Source organism: Canis aureus, chromosome 6 (assembly GCF_053574225.1).
Source record: "Canis aureus isolate CA01 chromosome 6, VMU_Caureus_v.1.0, whole genome shotgun sequence".
Classification (NCBI taxonomy): Eukaryota; Metazoa; Chordata; class Mammalia; order Carnivora; family Canidae; genus Canis; species Canis aureus.
The window spans coordinates 52,846,723-52,869,981 of record NC_135616.1 but is presented as its reverse complement, the minus strand read 5'-3'; the positions used below and the strand labels follow the sequence as shown (position 1 = coordinate 52,869,981).

The following is a 23,259-nucleotide window of genomic DNA, read 5'->3' as shown; positions in this document are numbered from 1 at the left end:
TTTCAGAAAGGCTATATATAGGTGTTCAGCTCAGACTTTGCATACTATAATTTGCCTTGGTTTTAATTTTTAAAATTTTTTAAATCTCCTCTAGTTTTTAAAGTATAGTTTAATTTTGTATGTAAATTCTAATTGTCTCTTGCTAGAGTATTGTTCTGTTATCTTCTAGCATCTATTGTAGGTGAGAGGTCTGATGCTGTTTTAATTCTTCTGTCCACTTGGTTATACCCTATCTCTTTAATAGTCTATTACAACTTCCTACTTAATGTCTAGATGTTATTGCTTGCACTACTGCTGATGGGTTCTTTCAATATGAAGAGACTTCATCTGGCAGAAACTTTGCTTCTGCTCTTGTTTTTGCTACTTATTTGATTTTTTCCTTCTCTTTTTTATTTTCTTTCTTGAATGCCTACCAGATGGATGGCAGAACTTTTAGATAAACATATCTCATCTTTTCTCTAACTTTATATATAAATATAAAATATATATGTATAAAATATATATGTATAAAGTATATTTAATATATATATTTAAAGATTTTATTTATTTATTCATGAGAGACACATAGAGAGAAGCAGAGACATAGGCAGAGGGAGAAGCAGGCTCCCTGTAGGAAGCCCAATGTGGAACTTGATCTCAGGATCCAGGGACCTGAGCCAAAGGCAGAGACTCAACCACTGAGCCACCCGGTCCCCCCCTCATCTTTTTAATCTCTTTTTTCTTCTCACTGAATTCTGATAGGATTTTTCTGCTTACCCCTCCCTCTCACTATTTTAATCTGAAGTCTCATTCATTCTGCAGTCCAGCCCATACTTCAATAATCTTGATGATTTCCAAAAAACTCTGTTTCTTTTTCACTGCATGCTGTTTTGAAAGTTTTTTTTTTTATTTACTATCTTTTCCTTTTGAAACTACCTGTAGTTACAAATTGATTCTTTCCATTTTCTATATTTTTATTCCTCAGGAATTAGTGTTTTGTTGAATATTGTGCTTTTTGAAACATTTGGTTGACCTCATGTAGTTGATATTTGGTTGCCTATATATATCTAAAGATGAGTCAACCATCAAAGATTGTTAACTTGAAGACCATAGAGCAATAAGGATAGAATTCAGGATGTTCATGCATTTATATGGGGGAAAATGATCTTATTTCACTTGCTTAAAAATGAAATTTAGCAATTCCTTCAATTATGAATGTAGGCAAAAACTATAGGAGTATTAGCAGTATCACAGACATTTCCATATCACATTAGTTTGTAAGCATGGATGATAATCATTGCTGCTTCAAAATTTTAATAGTGTTTGGCCTACTGCTAGATCTTGTCATTTTATGTACTAATAAAGAAGCAAGTATATTTTTATATTATAATTTAAAAAAATATTTTGAGGGATGCCTGGGTGGCTCAGCAGTTGAGTGTCTGCAGTAGGCTCAGGGCATGATCCCGGAGTTCTGGGATCAGGTCCTGCATTGGGCTCCTGCAGAGAGCCTGCTTCTCCCTCTGCCTGTGTCTCTGCCTCTCTCTGTGTCTCTCATGAATAAATAAATAAATCTTTTAAAAAATACATTTTATACTTTCATTTTGATGTAATTGGTTTCCTTTATAATTCTATAAATTTTAAAAATATCATACATTTCAAAACATTATTCTGAGAAGGGCTCCATGGGTTTCATTAGACAAAGAAGTTCACGTGGCACAAAAGACACTAAAAACCCCAGGCTAGGCTGATCACTTTGATTGCTGGAGCACAGTTCATCAGCCTAGGGAATGATACTTGTCCCTTGCTAATTAGTATAGGAACCCTGACTCTGTTGGTTCTGCAAAGGAGAGGTTTTGACAGGCTTGGGTGTAGGAGGTACTTGTTTTCTTCTATGAGATCTCCTAACCCTTACAGTAGTGAGGGGCACATACTTCCCCCACAGTCCATTCTCTCCATGCTGGATTAGAACTCCCATTTTTATGGGAGACCAGTATTTGTGCTTTCTGCTTAGGGCAACACCAAAATGGCTCTGTCTGTGGAGGTGGGTTCAGCTATTCTGCTGCCCATTCAGCGTCCATTCCTCTTGGCCCCTGTTGTCTCTGATTCACAGATTTAATCTATGATTCTAGTAGGTAAACTCAGATTTTCAGGAAATTGTCTCCTTCATTTGTATGGAATTAAGATGTGTGTGTGCATGTGTGTGTCCTTTGAGATTTGCAGTCAATCTGATTTCATCTACCAGAAAATTCTTTCTGTTCATGGACACTGATCATATACTTCTTGAAATTTTAGGTTTACTGTGGATTTATTTAGACTTTAATGCTTTCTTCAATTTGGTGGAGGTAGAATAGATGAACAATTATATTTAGCTGCTTTCTTGAATCAGAAATCTTGTCTTCTTTATATTGGCTTAAGTAAGGATTTAGAGTATATAGCAGTGGTATTCAAACCTCAAACTTGCAGACCTCTTTTAAAGAAAAGGCAGAGTTTTTGCAGACTTATAGCTAGAGTTTACTGACTTAGCTTTAGAAACACTGTTGTACTTCAGATCTCTACTGGATTTGTACTTTTTTTTTAAGTTACTTGTAAATAAGGCAATGATTATTCTATAGTTATTTCCTTTGACCCAGCATACCTCTCATCTAGAGGTTTCTGTGGTCTGTATAGTTAAAATCATATTCTTTGGTGAGACACTCATATCAGGCATTTATAACTGTGCTTTGTTTGGTTGCTGCTTGAAAACAAATTTAGTAAAATTTTATTTGTGCTTCTATCTTGGTTATACTCTTGCCTGTTATTCAGGTGTCTCCTATGTTGGAATATCCGTATAGATCCAGAGCAAGTCACACTTTCAGGGACTGACAACAGGAAAATTCTGTATGCTAGATTTTCCCATATCAGAAAAATCCAAGTAATTTGACATTGACACAAACATTTAGAAGTATTTCAGTTTGTAGCAAATTACTTAATTTATCATCACTTAAATTTGAAGATTGAAGACATGGTCCCTGCCTATATTTTTAGCTTATTAAGTAAAGTTTTACTTCTTGAAATTATTTAACTTTCATTTTAGAATTAACTTATAATGTAAATTCTTCTTAATTTCAGTTTTTAAATGATCTCAGAATGCTTTAAATAGTCAAGAAGAAGAATTTTGATAGGAAGAAGAGAGAATTGAAAAAATCATGCCGCCTCCCCTAGTTTTAAGTCTAAAACTCAAAATCTCAAAATATTAGTTCCATCTCAGGTTGTAGTTAAACAAAAGAGTTTTAAGAGCTGGCTCCCTAAATACACAATGCAAACATTGGTAAGATGGAGCTGAGTTTATTGCTTGGTGTGGTGGGGAAATAAGCACCAACTCACAGAAGGGGAAAGGTAAGGTCAGAATTTATTGAGGATTGGAAGTTTAGCTTAAATCTGATCTTTTGCTGTGGGGAATTGATTAGAATTGGGTAAGAAGTCCAGGATTGGCAGAAAGGTCAAGGGGAAGATTTTGAGACAAGGGATTCAAAAACTCCAAGGACACACCTATCAGTCAATACTTTCCAATGAAGAATTGTTGAGTCTTTTGAGAAATTCCTGTAATGAACATTCACACCATTTTCTTGATTGGGTAGGACAGTCTTGGAAAAGTAAGAAAAAAAAAAGTTAATAGAGACAGTGGAATAGAAAAATCACATGAATGTAGGCAGTAAGGTGTGGTTTCCTTTCTCAGTGCCCAGACTGATGTGTGGGTAGATGATTTTACTTCTCAAGATTCTCAAGATTTATCTGGATTGTGTAACCCTGCATTTGCTCTGCAGTCAGATCTCACTGAGATCCTAATTCCCTGCTCCTCCTCACTGGAAGGTGGTAGAATAAAATCTCACCTCAAGCAAGAATACTGATTGTGTAACTGGCATATTCTGAAGTCTTTGGATCATGACAGATATAGTGTGATGCTCTAAAGTTCGGATGTAGGAGACAGAAGACCTGCGAGTCAGTTACTCCAGTCCCCAGCGTGGGCAGAGACAGGACATGTGGGCTACCAGCCTCACACAGTGTGACTTTGTAGGCAACAAGAGGGCTTTAGCTATGGACAAACAAGGGCCTAGAGGTGGATAACTTATAAGTAGTTTTTTTCCAGAGCGACCAGTGAGATTATCAGGACAGGATTAAAAACAAAGACTCTTCCAGGGTGGGTTTCAATGATCTTTTCAGTGTAGACGGCTTTTTAAAGGCCTCCAGCTGCACCTTAAAACAGCTGTCACAATGTAAGACAAATAAGTCTCTCCTGTGACAAATATATTCTATTCTTCTTCTCCCTCCAAATATATATCACCTTCCTACCTGTATAGGAAAGATCAAAATTTCCATTTTATTAAAATTTGCACTGAGGCTTCTGTTAATGTATCCTTTTCTATCATTAAGGTACTTCAAAAGGTACATACATGATACCCAAAGTACCAGAGCACACATCAAATTGTTTAGTGCCTATGTATTGAACTGAAAGAAAAAAAAAAGAGGATAAGTAAGAGGAAAAAATACCAATTTCAAAATCTTATTTCAGTGATGCTCAAAGGATCTCTCTTGCTTTCACAAGTTTCAGAGAAAGATAGGGTCCTTTCTTTCTTGTAGCTTGGAGTAACTTTCTTGCCAACTGCCCATCTAACATCTGTCACTAGAAAGCTATGTGCTGGCAAACTGGCCTCAACAGTTCAAGGTTGGAGAACCCCAGCCAACGCCCGAGGGTGGGACAGAACCCAGGCGCCAAGCAGTATCCTCGGGCTGCTAATTTGCTGGACACACAGAGCCCTGTTCTGTAACCTCCCCCTAGGTTGTGGGTGAGTGGAACCCATTAACATTTAAAAATATTTGCAGAAATCAGAGGGGGGGATAAGGTATTTCTGGAGGGCCAGTACTCAGTGCACTTTCATGCGTGCCAAAGTTTGCTGGCACGGCTCAGCCTGTGATAGAGAACATCTGGGCGACTGCTGCTGTAGCATATAGTGGGGCGGAGGGCAGGGAACAAAGGGGGCTTGTGAGAGCATGTTCCAGGGGGGAAATGCTCGGTGCAAAGGCGGCCTTACTTAATGCCTATCCCAGGCTCAGCTGGGGGAAGGGATTGAGGACAGGCATGGAAGGTTTTGCCCTTCTGTTGTCTTGATAATGAATGCTGGAGACAGAAGCAACATTGCACTGGCTAGTAGGGCTGCAGAGATCTTTGTTTCCACTGCTCGACAGACATGTGCCTAAATGTGAAGATGCAGCCAACAACAATCACCCCCATTAGCCTCCTAACTGCTGCTCCTTCTCTTGGAGCCACATGGTTGGGGGGCAAGGGAGCAGGAGGTAGATTGGAGGGGAGGGAGGGTTGCTAGAACATTTCCAGGCCAGACAGATTGTCATTGTTTCCCCTATTGCCAGTCCCATCCATATGGAAACAAGATAAAATGAGTTGCATATCATGAATAGGTATATTTCGAACACAAAAGTGCTTTTATTAACTGAAGGTTAAGGTCAGTCTGTTGAAAATCTGTCATTTGTGAGTAGAATTTTGTATTGGATTCTGATTTATGCATGCCACACCTTACTGAGCATGCATATCTATGTAAGAAAAATCCATGTTTAGGCATTTATTAAGTCACAGGAGGCTTGAATTGCTGATATATGATAGGGACCACTACAGTTCTTTATAAGAATGAAAAAACTACTACCTCCTTTACCAGTCAGATATGGTTTGGATACAAGCTGGTCTAGGTGTTCCAATAAATGTGATGTATATACTTCATTTACAAAGTCCTCCCTGTCTGTACCCTTTCCTCCCTGTCTGTACCCTTTGCTCTCTAGGTCATTGCTACCTTTAGTGCTCAGTTCTAAAAAAAGAGTCCCACATTTTTAATATTGCTAAGAGCTCTCTGTTCTGTGGATTCATCTGACAACCGAGACAAAACACTTAAAAGTGCTACGGGGTTTGTGATGGCAGGGATGCCAATACTAGTTGGCCTAAGGGTGCCAAGTTTCTGGAATCTTCACAGTCCATTCATTTAACAAATATTTATCAAGTGTCTACTGTAATGGACTCTAAGGTTATAATATTCAACAAGATAGTCCCTCCTTTCCAATGCTGGGAGCCCCAAATAATATACTTGATACTCTAAATAGTGATTTCTGGTAAAAACTTTATTCAATTCCCCTTATTGCTCTGATGACTTTTATTTTATTATATTGGCCTCTACTATTTTAGATTGTTCACAATATTTTTAGACTTACACTACTAAGATCACCTGTTCTGCTGTTCAAAAATGGCTACTAAATTGAGGCTAGTCTGTGATTTTGAATTCTAAGTGATCTGATATCCATGACTTGTCTGTCTGTCTCCCTAACTTTAGTCTAAAATAGACCAATTAGTGTCTTAAGAGGTTTGGCTTTGGCAAAAAGTAGTTGAAAACTATTGTTAGTTCTAGGTTTGTTTAGAATTTGAGTTTACTTCAATTATTTATGTTAAGAATCATGTTCTGCTACTCATGGTTTCACATTTCTGATTGCTTATTAATATTTTAAGATTTTCTTTTACCCTTAAATTTTTTTCTGAGACTTTCCCCTCTCCTTCTCCTTCCTTTTCCAAGCAATAAATCAGATCCACTAAGTCGCAGATTTATTCCAGTTACTCCAAGAGAAACCATTTTTCAGACTAAAATCATGAACAGTTACTTCAAATCCTATCAGGTATTCTCTCTCTGAAATATAATTATCATGAACTATAAATTCCCTTATCTCAGAAGTGATAGGCATCTGATGTTATGTAGAAATAGAATCTATAACTCGAACTACAAAACAATGATCTTGGCCAATTTTTAGTCTGATGGAAGCTACCAGAAAGAAAAATGCATATTAACACCAAATTTTGCCTCTATCCTTGCACAACTATGTATCTGTTTATAAGAAACTGTACCCTAAGTGAGTAGCTCCACTCCCTTTTGAGGTTAACTGACATCTCTATGCAATTATTGCCTGTTGTATATAATGGATATTCAACTGTTAAATAGAACTTACATTCTTGAAATCAAGACATCTTAAGGATTGAGAAAATAAAATATTACTCTTAGTATATCAGTGACGTAGAAGTTGACACCAAAATCCTGAAAATACTATAAAATGTATCCAGCCCATATTAATTGAGAACAAACCAATATATAGAATGTTTCATCCCTAAAATTTTAGGTCCCTTTTATATTATATGGAGACTCAAATGCCTGAAATGATTCATTAGGTTCCAAAGAAAATGTAGAAATCATCATTAGGCCCAAGAGTGATTCTCTGCATTCACTATTCTGAAGCAAATAACTGAGTCTTGACTAAAGCCTTAGGAGATTCTACTGTGATTTTGTTTCTTTCACCAAGCTAACTACAGTGAGTCCTTTGAAATTAATCCTCCATTTAAGAGTAGTGCTAGTGGTATAGGTCCATGTCATAATTTCTTCCTTCATCTGTATCCAATCACCAACAGCATCTAATATTTGATGTCTATTCCCTTTGTTCAGTCAGTTGGCTCATATCAACCTGTTTTAGCTCAGAAGGTGCTGAAGTGACAAAAACATCCAGTGGTCAGTCTTACAAATGCAATGGCTTATTCAAATTGCACATGGTTAGACAGTTGGTTTTCAAAGAGGTATTCTGAGTTTGATGTCAGGGGCCCACAGCCCATGAAACATCTCAGGAGTTCAGGCCACCTTACATGGTTGTCCATTAGTCCAAAGCTGTCCACTGAGATAACACTTCTGCATACAGCAGAAGAGTTTGGAGTTGCCCATCTGGACGTGATGGGGAGGATCGACTCAGCTGCTACAGATGATCCAAAAAGCTCTATGTCTTTCATGACTCATTTTATACCCTTATTGTAGTCCATCTCTGGAAGAGCTCAACTGTCTTGTCAGCACTTTATCTGCACAGCGGCCCTGTTCTGCAGCTTCAGCCAGTAAACACTGTCTTTAAGTATCCTTCATGTAAGGAGATGTAACACATTTATTGAGCTGCTTAGGCATTTCTCTTACACAACTCTACAAACAACCTCCACTTCTGTCTGAGATCTGAGCTCTTTATTTACTATCCACTTGGCCTTGAGCCCATCCTTATTCTACTGCATTATCACTGGTCCCTGAGCAAGACCCAAAGTGTCATAACCCACACAGCAGTCACCCACAACCTCCTACTGGCACAATTCAGTCATCTCTAGCATGCTTATTTCCTCTTTAATGTGAACACAGCAGTTTTTCAAGTATCAGCTGATGATTTTGACAATATGAATATGTACTCATAATCATGAACTGTCATTAATAACTTCCCTGAAACTTCAGAAACTCAGCAGCAGATATGATATCAGAACTCACCCGATCTGTCAGCCGCTCCCTCTGGGCCTGGGTCCTCTGCCCGCACCCGCCGGAGCCTGTTCACGTCGACTGACCAGGATCCGCGATTTCTCAGCTCCGAGCCGGTCCGGACTGCCCCATCCCAGCTTTCTATCCTTTGAAAATACCAAGAATAATGTCCCTGCATCAGTTCTTACTAGAGCCAATCACCTGTCATTCCTGGAACAGGGAACATACCCAGATTGCTCTTAGCCCCAATAATGAAGTCCACATCTATAAGAAGAATGGGAGCCAGTGGGTAAAAGCTCATGAACTCAAGGAGCACAACGGACACATCACAGGTATCGACTGGGCTCCCAAGAGTGACCGCATCGTCACTTGTGGGGCAGACCGCAATGCCTATGTCTGGAGTCAGAAAGATGGTGTCTGGAAGCCAACCCTGGTGATCCTGAGAATTAATCGTGCAGCGACTTTTGTCAAGTGGTCCCCGCTAGAGAACAAATTTGCTGTGGGAAGTGGAGCACGACTCATTTCTGTTTGTTACTTCGAGTCTGAAAATGACTGGTGGGTAAGCAAGCACATTAAAAAGCCAATTCAGGGCATCCCTGGGTGGCTTAACCACTGCCTTTGGCCGGGGGCGGGGTCCTGGAGTCCTGGGATTTACTGAAAAGTAAATTTTTCCTCATCTAAAATGTATGCTAGAAGATTCTTTTTTTCAAATAAAAATCTAAGTAGAGCTGTGAACTCCTTGGAGTCTAGATAACTAATTAGTTCCCATCTTAGAACTCCTGGGGATTCTGATCTAGTGTAGGTTATAGGATGGGTTCAAGCAACTATATTTTTATAACAGACCATCAAGCACAGTAAGGGTTGAAAATGACAGTTAGGTTGTCGTATTTAGAGAGTAGAGGCTGGCAGAGGGCTGAAGAAACTAAAACATAAAATCCAATCTGATTCCATTTAGGGAAGACAATTTAGCCAATTTCAATGATCACTTTAAAAAATGCATGACTAATGCAATACGAAATAAGTTAATCACTGGGAGAATCACAGAACTCCTGAGCTATGCCTACCTATTACAATAAGTAAAAAGTAGGGGATCCCTGGGTGGCTCAGCGGTTTAACACCTGCCTTCAGCCCAGGGCATGATCCTGGAGTCCCAGGATCGAGTCCCACATCGGGCTCCCTGCATGGGGCCTGCCTCTCCCGTGTCTCTGCCTCTCTCTCTCTCTCTCTCTAATAAATAAATAAAATCTTTTTTAAAAAAAAAGCCTATTCGCTCCACGGTCCTTAGCTTGGATTGGCATGCAAACAATGTTTGTGGCAGCAGGATCGTGTGATTTCAAATGCAGAGTGTTTTCTGCCTACATTAAAATAAAGAAAGAAGAAAGAAAGAAAGAAAGAAAGAAAGAAAGAAAGAAAGAAAGAAAGAGAAGAAAGAAAGAAAGAAAGAAAGAAAGAAAGAAAGAAAGAAAGAATAAAGAAAGAAAAGAAAGAAAGAAAGAGAAAGAAAGAAAGAAAGAAAGAAAGAAAGAAAGAAAGAAAGAAAGAAAGAAAGAAAGAAAGAAGAAAGAGAAAGAAAGAGGATGCAAAGCCAGCCAGTACGCCCTGGGGCAGCAGGATGCCTTTGGGTCAGCTGATGTCAGAGTTTGGTGGCAGTGGCCCTGGTGGCTGGGTGCATGGGGTGGGCTTCTCTGCCAGCGGGAGCCGCCTGGCTGGGTCAGCCCTGACAGCACTGTACCTGTTGCTGATGCCTCAGAAAGCGTGCAGGTCGCAGCCCTCCTGAGTGTGTCATTTGTCTCGGAGAACAGCGTTGTAGCGGCAGGCCATGACTGCTGCCCAGTGCTCTTTAACTATGATGACCGTGGCTGCTTGACCTTCTCTCCAAACTAGACATTCCGAAACAGAGCATCCAGCGCAACGTGTCTGCCGTGGAGCGCTCCCGAAACATGGACCGGAGGGCCTCAACCGAAGGCCGCAACACAGCCTCGGAGATGCTGCACCAAAACGGCATCACTCAAGTGTCTATTTATGAGGTGGACAAGCAAGACTGTCGCAAATTTTGCACTACTGGCATCGATGGGGCCATGACAATTTGGGATTTCAAGACCTTAGAGTCTTCCATCCAGGGCCTTCGGTTAATGTGAAGCTGAGTGAGCCTCCCAGATCCAGCATGACAAACTGACAGACTGACAAACTGACAAAATGTGCTGACACAGCCCCACCGTATGCATGGTGGTGAGCAGAGCCAGCCGCAAGGAAACACTGAAGACACATTTGGCGCCAATATCGTTTGTGTGTTTTTTTGTTTGAATATAAGTGGTGACAGTGTTGGTTTTTTTAAAAGCAGCAGTGATTTGGGTTTTTGTTTGTTTGTTTGTTTGTTTGTTTTTACTATTTCATTCCATTCTTGACCAAAGCTTCTCTTTAAGTAGTTTATTATGGAAAATTGTCACACTAACTTAAAGGAAACGGTGGGAAATATGTAAATTGTCTGCTAAACAATTAAATAAAAATACTGAATGTGAAAAAAAAAAAAAAGAACTCACCCTAACTATGGTTGTTCAGTGCTATGCAAATCATCTTGAATTGCTCAGTGTTGCCCAGAGAGGTGATTTGTTTTTCTTTTGTGTAAAATATCATTCAACTAAAAAATCTAACCTTAATGAAGAGCTACATTAAAGACATAGGGTTGAAAACAGGCTGAAATCACAGTGATGCCCAGAATGGAAGGTACTGAAATTAAATACTTCACAGCAGAGGGCAATCAGACTCAGTCTAAGCAAAAATGATTTTGCTCTTACAGAAAAATTGTATCTAACTCTCGCTTTAGTGAAAGGTCATTTTCAAAAGCAATATGTTAAGTTCCTATGAAATTTACAATGGTAAAAGTAATATTTATTTTTCCATTTTCCTTTGTAAATGAGTGTAAGATTGGCAGTGTGTAAAGAAGTGAATCCTCATTCAGGGATCTTGTTCCTCTGACTTAAATTTATTCCTAAGAGAACAGATAGCAACAAAGGTCAGACACAGTCACTGCAATAAAATCTTTGGTGGAACCACTTGAGCTAGTATCCCAATGTTTATAATCTGATTTTTTGGGCTTCATTTACCACAGAGGTGATTAAAGGCTTCAATTCATCTCCTTCCTGTAGCATGCCTCATGGGGAGAATATGTTGTCCCTAGTGATGTTTAAATAGTTCTCCAGCTGGTGGGTTTCTAAAGGTGTTTCTCAACCTTTTTATAACCTCTGCCCCTCTTTGATAAAGAAAAATCTCATGTTTCTCTGGAAATTATTTTATGCCCTGCCTGTTAAAGAGGAAGACCGCAATGAGTGAGAAGGAGGGAGGATGGCCCATGTGTTTCTTCATAGGCCACAAAGATTATATATGAAACCTTTTCTGTAGCTTTTGAAAAATCTTTTCTATTTATTTGTTGTTAGATATTGAAAAATAGAATATGGAACATGTTTTATATAAACTATGTATGTTCCATACTTTGCTTCTATTACCCCTCTCTAGATATGCAAGACTATATAGCAACTTGCCCTGATAAATGGAAATAACATTGTTTCTCAAATGTTAAATTAAATGAAAACTAAATTTTTGAGGCAGAGGATATGTTTTTAGCCTCTCTGAGGATAAAAATATGAATTTTTCAAATTATAATCTAGTATTTTAGCTCTTGAACAATCAGTTTTAGTACGAGATGGGCAATAATCAATTTCAGAAGATAATGGAAACACTATTGTGTCATTTTCTACTTTCCAGCCAAATGAAGGAATTCCTAGAAGACATCTTCAAACTATTAGTAATCACTAACAAGTTATATTCTGATGACTATTGTGCTTTCAGCTCTTCTTGCCTTCTCTAGATGGTAAAGTTTTCAATTGTCTGATGAAAATACATATAGGTATCCTTTATCCTATCAAATCATCTCCTATTATTATTGGTGAAATCTACTTTTTATTCTAGTCCTGAATTTCATATGGTTACCAGTAATCAGTCATTTTACTTGGAAAACTAGAAGCTTTATATGGATCTTCTGCATTTGTGAGGCCCTTTCACCTCCAATGATAGGACGTTGCTCTTTTATGTTTAGCCAACATAATCTCTTATTAGAACAAATTATTTTTAAGATTTGTGTGGAATCAGAAAAGACTCCAAATAGCCAGGGGAATTTTAAAAAAGAAAACTATAGCTGGGGGCATCACAATGCCAGATTTCAGGTTGTACTACAAAGCTGTGGTCACCAAGATAGTGTGGTACTGGCACAAAAACAGACACATAGATCAATGGAACAGAATAGAGAATCCAGAAGTGGACCCTCAACTTTATGGTCACCTAATATTCGATAAAGGAGGAAAGGCTATGCACTAGAAGAAAGTCTCTTCAATAAATGGTGCTGGGAAAATTGGACATCCACATGCAGAAGAATGAAACGAGACCACTCTCTTGCACCATACACAAAGATAAACTCAAAATGGATGAAAGATCTAAATGTGAGACAAGATTCCATCAAAATCCTAGAGGAGAACATGGGCAACACCCTTTTTGAACTTGGCCACAGTAACTTCTTGCAAGATACATCCACGAAGGCAAAAGAAACAAAAGCAAAAATGAACTATTGGGACTTCTCTTGTAAAAATTTTTTGGTTACATCTCTGATCCCTTCAAGAAGCCACTTTTTAAAAAATATTTTGCTATGAGTCAGAAACTGTGTCAAGCATTCATTCTCATGTGCCCCCCAATCCCATAGCAGCCTACTATTATAGTCAGTGTCTTCTGCAAGGTCAATCAGCTAGTAAGTGGTAGAGCCAGAGTTCAAACCCAGATCCATCTAAGTCCAAAGCCTATGGTCTGCAGTCTGCATATAGCCTTCAGAAGTGATACTTGACTCTTCTTACAGCATTCTCTGTATCGTCATTGAATTACTTTTGGAGCCAATTAATTTACTTGATTTATCTTGTCTGAATGTTGGATAAATATCTCATACCACCTTGGACAATATGCAGGTCACTTGTCGATGTTCCCATTCTTGTGGTTTCCTTTTAGAACCTGAAGACTATTGGTAATCAACTCCCTGTTATAATAATTAGCTCAAGCCTAACTCTCAAGATGTCTTCTTTTATCTTGTAGAGTGTGTTTTTTTTTTTTTTTTTTTCCTTTTGGAATTTCTCCTGTGAATAAGGAGAATAGGGACAGGCTTAGGTTTTTTTTAAACTTAAAATGTTAGGAAGTTGTCAATGGACATTAAAATATTGCTATCTGGGATCCCTGGGTGGCGCAGAGGTTTGGCGCCTGCCTTTGGCCCGGGCCGCGATCCCGGAGACCTAGGATCGAATCCCACGTCGGGCTCCCGGTGCATGGAGCCTGCTTCTCCCTCTGCCTGTGTCTCTGCCTCTCTCTCTCTCTCTCTGTGACTATCATAAATAAATAAAAATTAAAAAAAATATTGCTATCTATGCTGGATTAGCAAAGTCTACCCAAGGCTACATTTTGATAAACCGGATTTCATATGTGAAAGGCATTGGTGTCACAAGATATGAGGATGGTGATCATTCTCTGGGAGTGCTTTTCTATCTCTGCAAATTGAAAACTGTTGACAGAAAAAAAAAAAAGAAGAAAGAGAACTGTTGACAGGAATTTAAGAACCCAAGAGAGTCTTGATGGCAGTGAAAGCTCTGTATATTAAAATACACTACTTGGAATTTCTTTAGTGAGGGCAACCAAATTTGAGGACCACTTCATTTTTCTTAGGTATCTTATTTCCTTAGCAACAATACCGGTTCACTTGATGGAATTTGGTCCTGGAAATTTGTGATGATGAAAATAATTAATATTGCTATACTCTAAAGCTAAGAGGTAAAATCACATGTGACAATTTCGACCTTTTTTCCCCCCTCAAAGTACTGGCACAAAGTTAGTTGAATTTCACAAAGTACACCCATTGAAATTCAGCCATTTCTGAAATGAGAGAAGGTGTCATTTTAAATGCTAAATGATGCATTTCTTCTGGAAAAGATGCAAAAGAATAAATAAATGTTAACATAAAGAATTTGATATCCTAGTTAACAGCAAAATTTAAGAAAACTTCCCAAAGAAGACATAGAGATGGCCAACACACATGTGAAAAGATGCTCAACATCATTGATATTACGTTACAACTGTCAGAATGCCTAAAATCAACAACACAAGAAACAGTAAGTGCTAATGAGGATGTGGAGAAAGGGGAATCATCTTGCACTGTTTTTTTTTTTTTTAAGATTTTATTTATTTATTTATGACAGACAAAGAGGGAGGGAGGGAGGGAGAGAGAGAAGCAGGTTCTATGCAGGGAGCCCAGCGCGGGACTCGATCCTGGTCTCCAGGATCACACCCCGGGGCCGAGGGCGGCGCTAAACCACTGAGCCACCGGGGCTTAGTGCACCTCATCTTGCACTGTTTGTGGGAATGCAAAGTGGCCACGCTGGAAAATAGTATGGAGTTTCATCAAAAAGTTAAAAATAGAGCTGCCCTATAATCCAGCAGTTGCACTACTAGGTATTTACCCAAAGGATACAAAAATACTAATTCAAAGGGATACATGCACCCTGATATTTAAAGCAGCATTATCTCTACAAAAGTCAAATTATGGAAACAACCTAACTGTCCATCGACTGATCAATAGATAAAGAAAATGTGGGAGATATATGTATATGTAATGGAATATTACTCAGTCATAAAAAGAATGAAATCTCACCATTTGCAACAACATGGATGGAGCTAGAGAATATTATGATAAGTGAAATATTCAGAGAAAGACAAATACCATATGATTTCACGCATGTGTGGAATTTAACAAACAAAACAAACAAGCAAAGAGAAAAAAAGGGAGGGGGGGAAGCAAATCAAGAAACAGACTCTTCAACTGTAGAAAATAAACTAATGTTTACCAGGGGGAGGTAGATGAGGGGATGAGTAAAATAGGTTATGGGGATTAAGGCGTGAACTTGCTACGATGAGCACCAGGTGTTGTATGGAATTGTTGAATCACTGTATCATACACCTGAAACTAATATGACATTGTATATTAACTAACTGGAATTTAAATAAAAACTTTAAAAAAATATTTAAGAAAATACAGGGACAAATAGAAATAATAAAGTTTTAAAGGCCAACATTTTATGAATTCAAATATCTGATACATGTTCTTCCACTTAAAACTAGGTAGTAAATGGAATGTCAGGTTATATCAATGGAGTAATTCTAGTGTTAGAAAGTTCAAATTCTAAGCTTAAACTGCATTATAAGTTTAAACTGAAATATTTAACATAAGTTGGTTCAAAAATACTGGTAGTATTTTTAAGTAGGTGTCATGGAATTATTAGCCAACTGAGTGGTCCTCTATAAAATTTTAAATTAAATTTATTTTGTTTGTTAATATAGGAAAAGTTAGTTTCAGAGGAGGTTTTCCCTATTAAAAATGGGAACTAAGGAATAAATAAATTTAATAGTAATTAGAAATTATTTGTTGAGTTCTGACATTTGGAAATGTAATTAAATTATTTTTTTCCAACCAGCTCCATATCTCTAAATTCTTACTAGATCCATGACTATGTTGCAGAAGGATATTGCTTTTTTCCGAAAGACATACTTTTTTATTTTGAAAATATAATATAGCCTCCTGGAAGTAGTCCTACTAAATGAATGGCTTCCCTGTTGTACACAATCTTAAGTTATTTTGATCTTATTAAAATGGAAGTATTTCATTGTTATTTATGTAATGTGTGTTAGGATGTGGGAAAGATACAAAGCTAATTCCCATCCTTGATCTCCCAGGAAATACCATATGGTTGGAATTCTTTATTTTTGAATAGTGCTATTTGCCTTTTACAAGGAATACTACATGCCACATCTTCATTTTATACTAATAATTCTATGACACAGGGCAGATGAGAAAGCTGAGCAAAGATACCACGTAGAATCATTTTGTTGTATAACAGTTAGTTGTTATGGGAACAAACATTAGATCCAGAGTCTTCTGATCCCAAACCAGAGGAAAAAAGTCTAAACCAGAAGTCTGAAGGAAGGGCTCTAGTCCTGGTTAACCAGTTACCAGCTGGGTAGCTTTGGGTCAGTTACTAATTCTAGGCCCTCAGTTCCTCCAACTGTATAATAACTGAATTGAAGTAGATGATCTCTAATACTCCTTCTAGTTCTAAAGTTCTGAGGTGGCAGGAAGTACTTTTTCTAAGAAAGTAATGTGACAATTGCAACAAAGGCCATGCTGTTTAGAGGCATAGTTTCTTCCTCAACTTTCTCTTCCTGGGTTAATATTCTTGTTTCTTTCTGTGAATCCAAACAGAACTGAGTTTTTCTAAAGATGTACCAGTTCTTCTTTCTGCCTAATTCACTTCATTATAGGCCAGTGCTTTCAGCATCTTCTTTAACAATTCACTACTGCACTTCCCATTTCTAGGACTTCTTTTTCAGAAGTATATCTGTATTCTTTAAACACATTTAAAGTTCTTTGCATTGGAAAACTCTGAATTCTCTTCAGCAGTAGCACTTGCTCTCATAGGACTCATTGTAAAGATTTAATATCACTTCCACATCATCTTCCATGACCTCATTAAGACTATCTAGTTGTATGAACTATGGAGTGTTGGGAATTTGAGGCATATCAAGTTCAAGACTAAGGAAATCAGGTCCACTCTCAAATTAGACTTCTTTCCACACCCTGTTCATATCACTTCCCACTATCATTTTTCAATATTTTTCTTAATCCCTGACATATGCCACATATGATATTGAATTCAGATTCAATATCATTGCTGAGCTATAAAATGGAAAGTATTTCATTGGGTTTCGTTGGGTTTCACCCAGCCCATTTTGGATACACAATCACTTCTTGCTGCATTGACTGCTGAATGAATTTATGTCGAGCAGAAGAAACTTAAAATTTAACATTCGCCGCCAAAGACTCCAAGTTTATGGAGTGAGCGGGGGTATTGTTCAGGAGTAGCAGTGCTTCCTTTAAAAGGTTATCACTCTTGCATTACCTAGTAACAATTAAGCAATAATGACAAATCAACCACTCACTGAATATTTCAAATAACTCCTGTTGTTCTGTTTGAATAGCATAATACCAGCAAGTGTGATTTGCTCTTAGCCCATTCATATTGGATAGTATTCTGTATGATGAATAAGCTGGAGTTTTAAATTATCTGTTGAGTCTCTTTTGAGCAAGAGAAGGAGGTGGTCTGTGTGTCTGCCTTAAAGCCAGGCACAGTCCTTTTTTTTTTTTTTTTAAACTTTTTACATGCACCAAACATCATACAGGAAGGTATCTGTTTCCATGAGGACCAGTTCCATCTGTGTTAAAAGCAAATGGCAGAGGACGTTCACCAATTTCTGTTATAAACTTAAAAAGTTCAGGAAATTTCTCTACTGTTGTCTAATCTGTATTTGTTCCCTATTTTAATTTTGGTGCTAGACAAGTGTCTGTAACATTGAAGTCAGTTAACCAGGTCTGCTGTTTAAAATTCCTTTGGTTGTATTCTTATATCACACAAACTGAGTGCATTGTTTATTAATGCTCAGAAGTATCAAGTTTAGTAGAAAGGGCACTGACACAATCTGTTCAGATACAACTGTGGGATGTATGCAGTGGTAGTGGTGTTGATGTGTGTATGTGTGCTTGTGTGTATGAGTTCACATAGGTAGAGGGATTTAAGGCTGTACTTTTTTTTTTTTTTAAGATTTTATTTATTTATTCATGAGAGACACAGAGAGAGAGAGGCAGAGACATAGGCAGAGGGAGAAGCTGGCTCTGTTCAGGGAGCCTGATGTGGGACTGGATCTCTGGACTCCAGGATCACACCCTGGGCCAAAGGCAGGCGCTAAACCGCTGGGCCACCCACGGATCCCAAGGCTGTACTTCTGTACCAGGTACCCAAAACCTTATAAAAATTTCACTGACGATATTACATATTGATTTGGGTGTGTCCTCAGCCTCGCTGGAACATATTATGCTCCATGAGAAAGTCTGGCTGTGCAATGCTCTTTCACTCCTTCTATTGGAAGACTTTTTCTGATGAGTCAGGTTAATTCTAACCTGACAGTCACCTTCAGAGTTCCAGTCAGAAGCCATCCATCTCTTTGGTGAAAACTTCCCTGACATTTCCAAATTCCAGGCCAAACTAATAGCTTTCTTTTGGGTGCTTAGTGCGTTTTACCCACTTGTGACAAACATTACAGTGGGTGTTTACACATTGTCTCTCCAGGTATATTGTGTCTTATTTGATGGTAGCAATTTTGTTTTATACAATAGAGGCCATATAGCAATTTAGGGAGAATCTGAGCTTCCAAGCCAGACCTGGTTTCAAATCCATTTCACTGCTACGTTGTCTTTAATTAAGTACTCAAAGATTAGCCTCAGTTATTTTATATGGAAAATAGGGATAGGAATGTCTAATTCCAGAAGGTTTTTTGATAATTGCTAAAAGGCCCTCATGTATTACATTTCCTTTTATCTTACCTAAAGTCTAGTGCCTGCCAGAAACACAAGAAGCATTTGATATTCTAATGTCCTTTGACCTACAATATCCTGATAATCTAAAGTCTGACCCATTCCTTTTAAAAGAAGTTGGTTCTTGTTCTTGGCAATGGCCAGGCTTCATACCATACATAAAGACCATAATTAGGGAGTCAACTATTTAGAAACCTATAAAAAAAGATGTCATTTATCTGTAATTTGTGTATTCTGTATGATGAACGATAACTCTGGAGTAGTTACTATATGCATGCCAATTGTGCCAGCTGCTATAAAGATTTAATCTAGTGGATGGAAAAGATTTTTAAATTAAATTTAAGAATACAACTAAATAAAGTTAAGTACCATGAAGAAAAATAAGAGCTGAGATTCTGAGTTCCTTTCCAAATCTAAACTACATGATCCAATGTCTAAATTTCCCGAAAAGTGAGAAACTGATCCCCAAATTGAAAATTTGGAAATGGAAATTTCAAAATCCTTTGTAAATTTGTTCAACACTACTTATTTAATATTATGTTCCATTCCTTTCTGATTGGCCCATCTAGTCAGAGTCTCCTGGTGGCCCGGTCAGCATCCCTGTCTCCATGCAGATAAGTTTCCTTTACCTGGAACCTTTTTCATACAACTACTTAAATTGCTCTTAATTATCTTGCCTAAGTTCCACAATTATATAATGATCTGGTGAGACTATATGATCCTTAAGATTTCACAGCTTTAAAATATTTTGATTTCTTTAACCCTGCTAATGAAGGAAAAGAATAGATTGTGCTCCCTCCCTTTTTGCTTCTGAATTGTATTTTCGGTGGTTGGTTATCATGATGAACTGTTTTTAGCTTTTCCTGGTCTCAGTGCTCCAAACAGAAGAAGCTGGAATGTAGGGCATGCATTACATGAAAAGTGAAATGTTTTGAAAGGGCTTTGAAGTGTTGAATAGGAATATTGTATTAAGAACATTCCACCAAATGCAAGAAGCCTGCAAACTGGACAAGCTGTGGATGTGCAGATGGTATTACTAACCATCAGTCAAGTAGAGAACACAGCCTATGTGTACAGATCGATATGTCATGTCTTTATACATTGGGATGTACCAAGAAGTTGTCAACAGTTGTTATCTCTGTATGTATTGCTTCCAAGGAGAATAGTCAAATTGCCCGTGTTACACAGCCTAGAAGTTTCGGTTTTGTCTGTACCAATATGAATGAATTTACTTAAGATGTCTCACATGAGAGAGGATGCTTCTTTCACAAATGCAAATTGCCATAAAATCATAGGTTGGTTTGTGGATGATTTGGGGGCAGCAGAGGGATGGAAAGGAAGATCCGCTAACTTTATCATTTCTTTTAAAAATCTCCTTTATCCTAGAATCAGACAATCTACAAACTGTAATAATCCAGTGAGCTCCCTATTACCCCACAACATTTATGGCTAGAATGTGGGCAAATAGCTCTCCTTCAATCAACAGTAATGTTAAAGAATAGAAGAGTGTCTTTTAGGTAGGTATGACCATGAGTCAGACAGCCATTTGGAATATTACAGAGAGGTGTTATTTCTCAGAGATAAGGAACAAAGAGGTCTTAATATCCGGCTCAGCTAGGGCAGGAAATTGCCTACTTCCTGAGCTAGAGTGGTAGAGGCTGTGGGATGGGAGCCAGATATTGGAGGGAGGAGGCAAGTAAGCACTGGAGACCTCAGGATTTTATCGTCAGGCACATGGACTTTGTTTCAGAATGTCAAGAACTCGTTTTGCACAGAAAGATGCTGGGCAAAGAATTAATTACACTAAAGCATTTTTATAAATGCCATAGATGGACGTTAATTCTCACATATAGTATATTGTGCTTAGAGGTTTACATTTTCATTCCTGAACCTCCGCGGTCCATGGTATGGGACAACATTTTAATTTTAAAGTCTATCAATTATCCTGTTAATTCTAAATTCCACTATAAAAGTGTAAAGTACCAGGTTGACCTTACATCCCTAGTCCTAATTACATACATGTGTTTTTATAGACCTTCCATCCAACTCCAATGACACTACAAACTAGTTTGCAAACCACTTAACCCCTCCAGCTTTCTTTTCCTTGTTTGTAAATCAAGAGTGTTGAACTAGATGAGCTCAAAGTTTTGGGTTCTTCAGAAAAGTGGCAAAAATCCCAAAAGTATAAGGTTCTATGGTGGAAAAGGGAAATCCTTGGGATCCTAGATACCTGAGTTCAAACCTCTGCAGGTCCAGTTCTTAATGTGTGACATTGGGAACATTCTTTAATCTCTTCAAGCTAGTTTCAACATTTGTAACTGGAATAAAACCTGAGTTTTATGGTTGTTATAAAATTAAATGACATAGGGTATTAAAGTGTCTGGCAGACATGTATTTAGTAGCTGTTCCTTTTCCCTCCCTTCTCTTCTTCCAGCATTATGTAGACTTAATAGATTTTACTACCATTTATTTGAAAAAAAGCCCAAGTTCAGATGGTAATGTTTAAAGAAAAGAAGCAAAAGATTAATTTTACAGGAGCATCTAAAGGTGGGTTGAATTCTGACAAGCAAAAATAAGGATGAGGGACATTCTACACAGGGAAAATATAACCAAAATTATGGTGGCTCTGAAAAAAAGGTATATGTGGAGAATGGTAGGAGTCTGATACTACTGAAATATGGACTATAGTGGCCAGAGTTAAGATACATATTTTACATGTTCCTCTCAATCTATCAGTTAATTTTTACTTAAATGTTTATATATTATACACAATATCCTGTATCCTTTTTTTTTCTTTTAAAAACATATCTTGGAGATCATCCCATATCTATATATAAAATTCTTTTTTTAACTGTTTAACATATATGATTATATGTATAACACCACAATTATATTAGGAGTACTCTATTTTGGAAAGTATTTAGGTGGTTACCATATTTGCTTTTCCATACAAAGTTGCAGTGAATAATCTTGTGTATATATATCCCTTTATACATGTGTGATAAGATAGAGTGCTAAGTATGAAATTGCCAGTTAAAGGGTATGTGTATTTGTAATTTTGGTTATTATGGTCAGAACACCGTGCAAACAGGTTTTATTGATTTCAATGCACATAGTATTTCTCTGATCTCTAGCCGAAACAGAGGTATCATACTTTCTGAATTTTGCCAAAATTTTAGGTAAAAAAATGCTATCATAATGTGCTTTAAAATAGCAATCCTGAGCATTTTGTCATGTATTGAACCATTGTCTATATTTTCTTTACTGTAATCTATCTGTTTACAGTATATACTCATTAGGCTAATGGATTGTTTTTTTTTCTTTATTGATTAGTAGAAATTATTTATATATTAGATAAATTAGTGTTTTGTTTCTTATGCAAACAATTTCTCTCAATTTTTTTGTTTGATCTTGACTTTGATTATTGTGATTCTTGCCATACAAAATGCTTTTAAAGTAAATTTTTATATAGTCAAACATCAATTTTGTATGGGTTCTGGATTTTGTTTGTACTTACAAAACCTTTTCTCACTTGAGGGAATAATTTTTTTCCATGGTTTCTTCTACTACTTTTATGATTTTATTTCTTACACTCAAATTTTTATCAATTTTAAATTTATTCCTGTGAGAGTTATGAACCCAAATTTATATTTTTTTCAAAGCTATCCAGCTTTCCCATCACAAGTTGTTATATAATTCATATTTTCAATGCCATTTTGAAATGTTTCTTGGATCTTGTATGTATTTGGATCTACTTCTGGATTTTCTTTTTCTTTTATGAGCTTGTCTGCCTATTCATGTGTAAATAGTGAATTTTAAATTTTTATTCAATTTATAATACATATCGAAACCTGGTTGAAAAGTTTCCTTCTCTGCTTTAACTTAAAAAAAAATTCTGGCTGTTTTTGTTTATTTTTATTTTTTAAAAAATATTTTATTTATTTGACAGAGAGAGAGAGAGAGAGAGAGAACACAAGCAGGGAGAAAAGCAGGCAGAGGGAGAGGGAGAAGCAGACTCCCCACTGAGCAGAGAGCCCAATGCCCAAGACATATATATTCGATTATGACTTGAGCTGAAGGCAAATCTTAACGAACTGAGCCACTCATGTGCCCCCCTATTTGTTTATTTTTCTAGATGATCTTTAGAGTAGCCCAGTCTCACAGCTACCCTCTAAAACAAATGTATCAAATTTATTAATTAACTTAGGTGATCTTGACTTTTTACATATTTTTTGATATTTTGGATATTCCTTTCCAGGTACATTCTATACCTTTTTCTTTATGTGTGTGTGTGTGTATGCATGTGAATGTGTGTCTGTGTGTTTTGTGATTCTCAAGAGAATTTTTCAACTTTCTTCATATTGACCTTATTTATTTCTAGCTAAATATATACTTGGCTTTTGTGGCTGTTATTACTTT

The 23,259-nt window shown here is 37.3% G+C and overlaps 1 pseudogene; it reads left to right on the top strand.

The window, feature by feature from the left end:
• Positions 1–5,204: 5,204 nt before the first annotated feature.
• LOC144316554 (actin-related protein 2/3 complex subunit 1A-like) lies at positions 5,205–10,871 on the top strand (annotated as a pseudogene).
• The last annotated feature ends 12,388 nt before the right edge of the window (positions 10,872–23,259 follow it).